The 6,683-nt window shown below is 41.4% G+C and overlaps 1 long non-coding RNA gene across 1 annotated transcript; it reads right to left on the bottom strand.

The window, feature by feature from the left end:
• Positions 1–746: 746 nt before the first annotated feature.
• On the bottom strand, positions 747–3,939 carry LOC123141072 (uncharacterized). The gene is made up of 5 exons (XR_006470159.1): positions 3,489–3,939; positions 2,589–3,292; positions 1,219–2,479; positions 1,062–1,123; positions 747–971 (listed from the first exon to the last, which is right to left on the bottom strand). It is a non-coding gene; the product is annotated as an uncharacterized lncRNA (long non-coding RNA).
• Between the last annotated feature and the right edge of the window lie 2,744 nt (positions 3,940–6,683).

Below are 6,683 nucleotides of genomic sequence, written 5' to 3'. Positions count from 1 at the left end.
CCTGGAAGCACCGCTAGGTGCAAGACCCGCTGCAGGAGCAACGTCGGACGTTGTGAATGCCTGGCAGAGCAAAGCTGATGACTACTCGATAGTTCAGTGTGCCATGCTTTACGGCTTAGAACCGGGACTTCAACGACGTTTTGAACATCATGGAGCATATGAGATGTTCCAGGAGTTGAAGTTAATATTTCAAGCAAATGCCCGGATTGAGAGATATGAAGTCTCCAATAAGTTCTACAGCTGCAAGATGGAAGAGAATAGTTCTGTCAGTGAGCATATACTCAAAATGTCTGGGTATAACAATCACCTGATTCAACTGGGAGTTAATCTTCCGGATGATAGTGTCATGGACAGAATTCTTCAATCACTGCCACCAAGCTACAAGAGCTTCATGATGAACTATAACATGCAAGGGATGTATAAGACAATTCCTGAGCTCTTCGAGATGCTAAAGGCTGCGGAGGTAGAAATCAAGAAGGAGCATCAAGTGTAGGGATGGCAATGGGTAGGGTATGGGCGGGTACGACCTTTTTCTACCCAAACCCATACCCAATTTTTTTTCTATACCCACCCACTTCACTATCCATGGGCACGAATTAGTACCCATGCCCATACCCATCGGGTATCCTATAACCAATGGGTATCCGGTGGGCATAATATATAGCATTGACATAACAAATTAAGATGAGAAAAAAGTCTAAATTCAGGTACTCATCCATCAGAATCAGGTTTGCACTTACATAAAAGTTCACAATGACATTTGACACACAATTAAAGGTCTTATTCTCCATTACAAACTAACATTAAGAAAAATAATAATTTGCGAACTTGCAATGCTAAGAACAATCAACCAATGAGCCAAACAACATGGCATGAATAACAACAATGTGCGCCCATGCTTCAATGCTAACAGCACGTCCCTCCTGCACGCCACTTGCTCATTTTAGTCTTCAATGGTGTACACATTCCTCCTGCAAAAGAAATAAAAAGTATAAGGATGTACACAATAACATCATTGGTATGAACAGGATAAGTTGTAAATGGATGCAACATATTGTTACCATAGCTTCTTGTTCATCTTCAAGAACAGATTGAATCGCAAAGTGGTCGGATGTGACATTATCTAAAGCAAAATTATTCGACATTTAGTTAGAAGATAGTCAAAGAAAACAAAATACAATTCATAATTATTCATGAATGAAATGAATGGATTATTACCAAACATATTAGCACGACTCCATGCTTGCATGCACATAAGAGCTTCAGCGGTTTTGGGTGCAAGGAGACTTCGATGTGCACTAAGTATTCTGCCGCTGGTACTAAATGCAGATTCGGATGCCACGGTTGTGACTGGAATGGGTAATATATCATGAGCAATCCTTTGCAAGGTGGGATACTTCATACCTCCAACCTTCCACCAAGTAATGATGTCAACCTCTTGTGTTCTAGGGAGAGCAGGCTCCTCCAAGTACAAGTCCAATTCTGTGTGTAGCTGAGAAGAAACAATGGGCTGCTGCATCATATATTGATCAAGTAATATGCCCGCTTCATCGTCCTGATCTTTGTCAGCTTGGATAGCAACTTGGACAGAAGCAGCAGGCTCGTCGGATTCTTGGTATTCAAGCAACAATTCAACCATAAGTTTTTTATCTCATCAACTTTATTGGCAACATGTTCATATCCATAAAGAGATCCAAATAAAGCATGCAGCATGTGAGTTTTATACCTAGGATCAAGAATAGTGGCCATGGCCATAAGACCATGCACATCAAGCCAATACTTATCGAACTTTTCCTTCATTTCTTCGGACATCTTTTGCATCAATTCATTATTACTAGCTGACCATTTCCTTATTGCCAAACGAATACATCATATCTTTGGAAAGAAAATATTAGATGTCACGTATTTAGTGCCCGACAATAACTCTGTGATACCATAAAGGATCTTTAGCTTATCACAAACCTCCTTCGCAAAATTCCAATCTTCTATTGTTGGACAACACTCAAACTGTTTAACTTGTCAACTTAGACGATAAAAAAATTCTTGATATTGCAATGTAGTGCTAAGCATGAGATAAGTTGAGTTCCATCGTGTTTTACAATCAAGTCCAATCTTTCTAGTGTATGGAATGTTCAGAGTCCGTGCCATCTTTTCAAACCTTTCATGCCTCTTTGGTGTGGCTGACCAATAAGCAAAACTATCACGGACCCTCTCTATACCTTCTTTCAAGACACTCATTCCATCTTGAACAATCAAATTTAATATATGTGCACAACAACGCATATGGATTAGCTTGCCTTGCAACATAAGAGAGTTAGAATCCAACTTATCTTCCATATTCCAAATAGCTTTATCATTTGCCGCACAATTGTCAAGAGTCACTGTAGATATCTTCCTCTCAAGATGCCACTCGACGAGGACTTGATGTAGTGCTTCGCATATAACTTCAGGGTTATGAGGGCATGGCACATACATGAACCTGGAACATAATACATAAATCAGTTTCAAACAGCAAGTAGATAAAACAGTTTCAGATTTACATGTAGACAAAATAGTTTTAGATTACAATGCATGGATATGGTTTTTACCTTAAGAGAAAACTCTTTAATTCCTAGTCTTCATCAATGAAATGTGCAGTAACAACCATATAGCCTTTCTTTTGATGTCCAGCAGTCCACAAGTCACTAGTCACAGCCACTCGATGGTTGAATTTTGCGAAATACTGGATCATGGCGTTCTTTTGTGTTTGATGGAGACCAATTATATCATTCTTAATTGTATTTCTACTGACCATCTTGAACATAGGTTGTAAAGATGCACAAAAAGATCTGAAACCAGCATGATCAACAATGGACAGAGGGTACTCATGCACACATATCATGATAGCAAGTTCTTTCCTAGCAACATCTTGGTCGAATACATAGTTTTCTAAATTGACTTTCCCAGCATCACCTTTTGTCAACCTCAATTTTTGTTGTTTTGAATCTTTGGATTTCTTAGCATCACATGTTTCCAAATGAGACCTTAAATGTGAGGTCCCATGAGACTGTTCCCCACTAAGTTTCTTGTGACAGAACACACATTCAGCTTTCAATTTCCCATCAACAATTACTTCCTCAAAATCATTCCAAACCACAGATCTACGTTTTCTCTTAGAACCAGATTGTGTACCAGCATTCACTACCTCACTTTCAGTAGCATCAGCTTGTTGTATTGCGGACATATTCACAGCTGACCTCTCTTCTGCGGGTGATGGTGACGAGCCGGTGTTAGGGGACGCCATTCCAACAACCTTAAAAAATAGGCAAAAATTATGATGTGAATTTATGCTTACTGTATGCCATCAAAATTCCATCACTAAAGCAAATTTATGCATACTATATTCTATCACAAGTGATCTTTTTATGCCATCAAAATTCCATCACTAAAGAAAAATTATCAGGGCAGTTTAGGATTACTGTATGCCATCACTAAAGAAAAATACTCACCTCTTCCCTTGAACTAACGTTGCTCTGCTTCTCCACTCCACGTGATTTTTGAGCTTTGACTCTTTGACCTCTGCCGGCCATGGTCGCTGGAGGAGTAGTGAAGAGCCCTACCCGGCGTCAAGGAAGGGCGGCCAGCGAGCAGATCTAGTCGGCGGGAAGGAAGGGCAGCCTGGGAGAGGCTCTAGCCGGAGGAAGGAGGGGCGTCGAGGGAGCAGCCCTAGCGGGCGGCGAGCGAGCTGCCCCTAGGCGGCGGCAAAGCTGGACGGCGACGGGTAGAAGTGACTGGGAATTGGGAAAGGATTAAGTAGAAGTAAGGGAGATGAAGAATCGAAGATGCAGAGTAGTGGGGCGCCTCGGTTGGGGATGAATCAACGACGGTGACGAGTAACTGCGCCCTCGATTGCTTCGTCTTTCGAGGTCGAGGAAAAGCAGAGAAGATAATTGCTGTAGGATTACGAGGGGTCTAGTGGGATGGCCGGCTATGGGCTTGTGGTCCATGGGCTAGTTAAGGTAATTACTATACGTTTACCCATATATTATATGATTTAATTTATTTATTAATGTTTTGGGTATCCATTGGGTTACCCATGGGTATAACTTCATACCCATACCCTACCCATATATTTTGCGGGTATGGATACCCATTATCCATGGGTATGAAACGGTAGAAAGTCTCACCCATGCCCACTGTTTTCGGGTAGGGTATCCACGGGTACCCATACCCATGGGCAAAATTGCCATCCCTAATCAAGTGTTGATGGTCAACAAGACCACCAGTTTTAAGAAAAAGGGTAGGGAAAAAGGGGAACTTCAAGAAGAACGGCAAAGCAAGTTGCTGCTCAAGTGAAGAAGCCCAAGTCTGGACCTAAGCTTGAGACTGAGTGCTTCTACTGCAAAGGGACTGGTCACTGGAAGCGGAACTACCCCAAGTATTTGGCGGATAAGAAGGATGCAAAATGAACAAAGGTATATGTGATATACATGTTATTGATGTGTACCTTACTAATGCTCGCAATAGTACCTGGGTATTTGATACTGGTTCTGTTGCTAATATTTGCAACTCGAAACAGGGACTACGGATTAAGCGAAGATTGGCTAAGGACGAGGTGACAATGCGCGTGGGAAATGGTTCCAAAGTCGATGTGATCGCCGTCGGCACGCTACCTCTACATCTACCTTCGGGATTAGTTTTAGACCTAAATAATTGTTATTTGGTGCCAGCGTTAAACATGAACATTATATCTGGATCTTGTTTAATGCGAGACTGTTATTCATTTAAGTCTGAGAATAATGGTTGTTCTATTTATATGACTAATATCTTTTATGGTCATGCACCCTTGAAGAGTGGTCTATTTTTGTTGAATCTCGATAGTAGTGATACACATATTCATAATATTGAAGCCAAAATATGCAGAGTTGATAATGATAGTGCAACTTATTTGTGGCACTGCCGTTTGGGTCATATTGGTGTAAAGCGCATCTAGAAACTCCATACTGATGGACTTTTGGAATCACTTGATTATGAATCACTTGGTACTTGCGAACCATGCCTCATGGGCAAGATGGCTAAAACTCCGTTCTCCGGAATAATGGAGCGAGCAACAGATTTATTGGAAATAATACATACTGATGTATGTGGTTCAATGAATGTTGAGGCTCGCGGCGGGTATCGTTATTTTCTGACCTTCACAGATTATTTGAGCAGATATTGGTATATCTACTTGATGAAACATAAGTCTGAAACATTTGAAAAGTTCAAAGAATTTCAGAGTGAAGTGGAAAATCATCGTAACAAGAAAATAAAGTTTCTGCGATCTGATCGTGGAGGAGAATATTTGAGTTACGAGTTTGGTCTTCATTTGAAACAATGCAGAATAATTTCGCAACTCACGCCACCCGGAACACCACAGCATAATGGTGTGTCCGAGTGTCGTAACCGCACTTTATTGGATATGGTGCGATCTATGATGTCTCTTACTGATTTACCGCTATCATTTTGGGGTTATGCTTTAGAGACAGCTGCATTCACGTTGAATAGGGCACCATCTAAATCCGTTGAGACGACACCTTATGAACTGTGGTTTGGCAAGAAACCCAAGTTGCCGTTTCTTAAAGTTTGGGGCTGCGATGCTTATGTGAAAAAGCTTCAACTTGATAAGCTCGAACCAAAATCGGAGAAATGTGTCTTCATAGGATACCCAAAAGAGATTGTTGGGTACACCTTCTATCACAGATCCGAAGGCAAGATATTGGTTGCTAAGAATGGATCCTTTCTAGAGAATGAGTTTCTCTCGAAAGAAATGAGTGGGAGGAAAGTAGAACTTGATGAGGTAACTGTACCTGCTCCCTTATTGGAAAGTAGTTCATCATAGAAATCAGTTCCTATGACTCCTACACCAATTAGTGAGGAAGCTAATGATGATGATCATATAATTTCAGATCAAGTTACTACCGAACCTTGTAGGTCAACCAGAGTAAGATCCGCACCAGAGTGATACGGTAATCCTGTTCTGGAGGTCATGTTACTTGACCATGACGAACCTACGAACTATGAGGAAGCGATGATGAGCCCAGATTCCGCGAAATGGCTTGAGGCCATGAAATCTGAGATGGGATCCATGTATGAGAACAAAGTGTGGACTTTGGTTGACTTGCCCGATGATCGACAAGCCATAGAAAATAAATGGATCTTCAAGAAGAAGACTGACGCTGACGGTAATGTTACTGTCTACAAAGCTCGACTTGTTGCGAAAGGTTTTCGACAAGTTCAAGGAGTTGACGATACGTCTCCAACGTATTTATAATTTTTGATTGCTCCATGCTATTATATATTCTGTTTTGGATGTTTAATGGGATTTATTATAAACTTTTATATTATTTTTGGGACTAACCTAATAACCCAAGGCCCAGTGCAAATTGCTATTTTTTTACCTATTTCAGTGTTTTGCAGAAAAGGAATATCAAACGGAGTTCAAACAAAATGAAACCTTCGGGAGCGTGATTTTTGAAACAAACGTGATCCAGAGGACTTGGAGTGGACGTCAAGAAACAACCGAGGAGGCCACGAGGCAGGGAGGCGCACCCCCACCCTCGTGGGCCCCTCGTGGCTCCTCCAACCTACTTCTTCCTCCTATATATACCTACGTACCCCGAAACCATCGAGGAGCACCACGAAACCCTATTTCCACCGCCGCA

The sequence above is a fragment of the Triticum aestivum genome, chromosome 6D (genome assembly GCF_018294505.1).
Source record: "Triticum aestivum cultivar Chinese Spring chromosome 6D, IWGSC CS RefSeq v2.1, whole genome shotgun sequence".
NCBI lineage: Eukaryota > Viridiplantae > Streptophyta > Magnoliopsida > Poales > Poaceae > Triticum > Triticum aestivum.
This window is presented reverse-complemented; position numbering and strand designations above follow the sequence as displayed.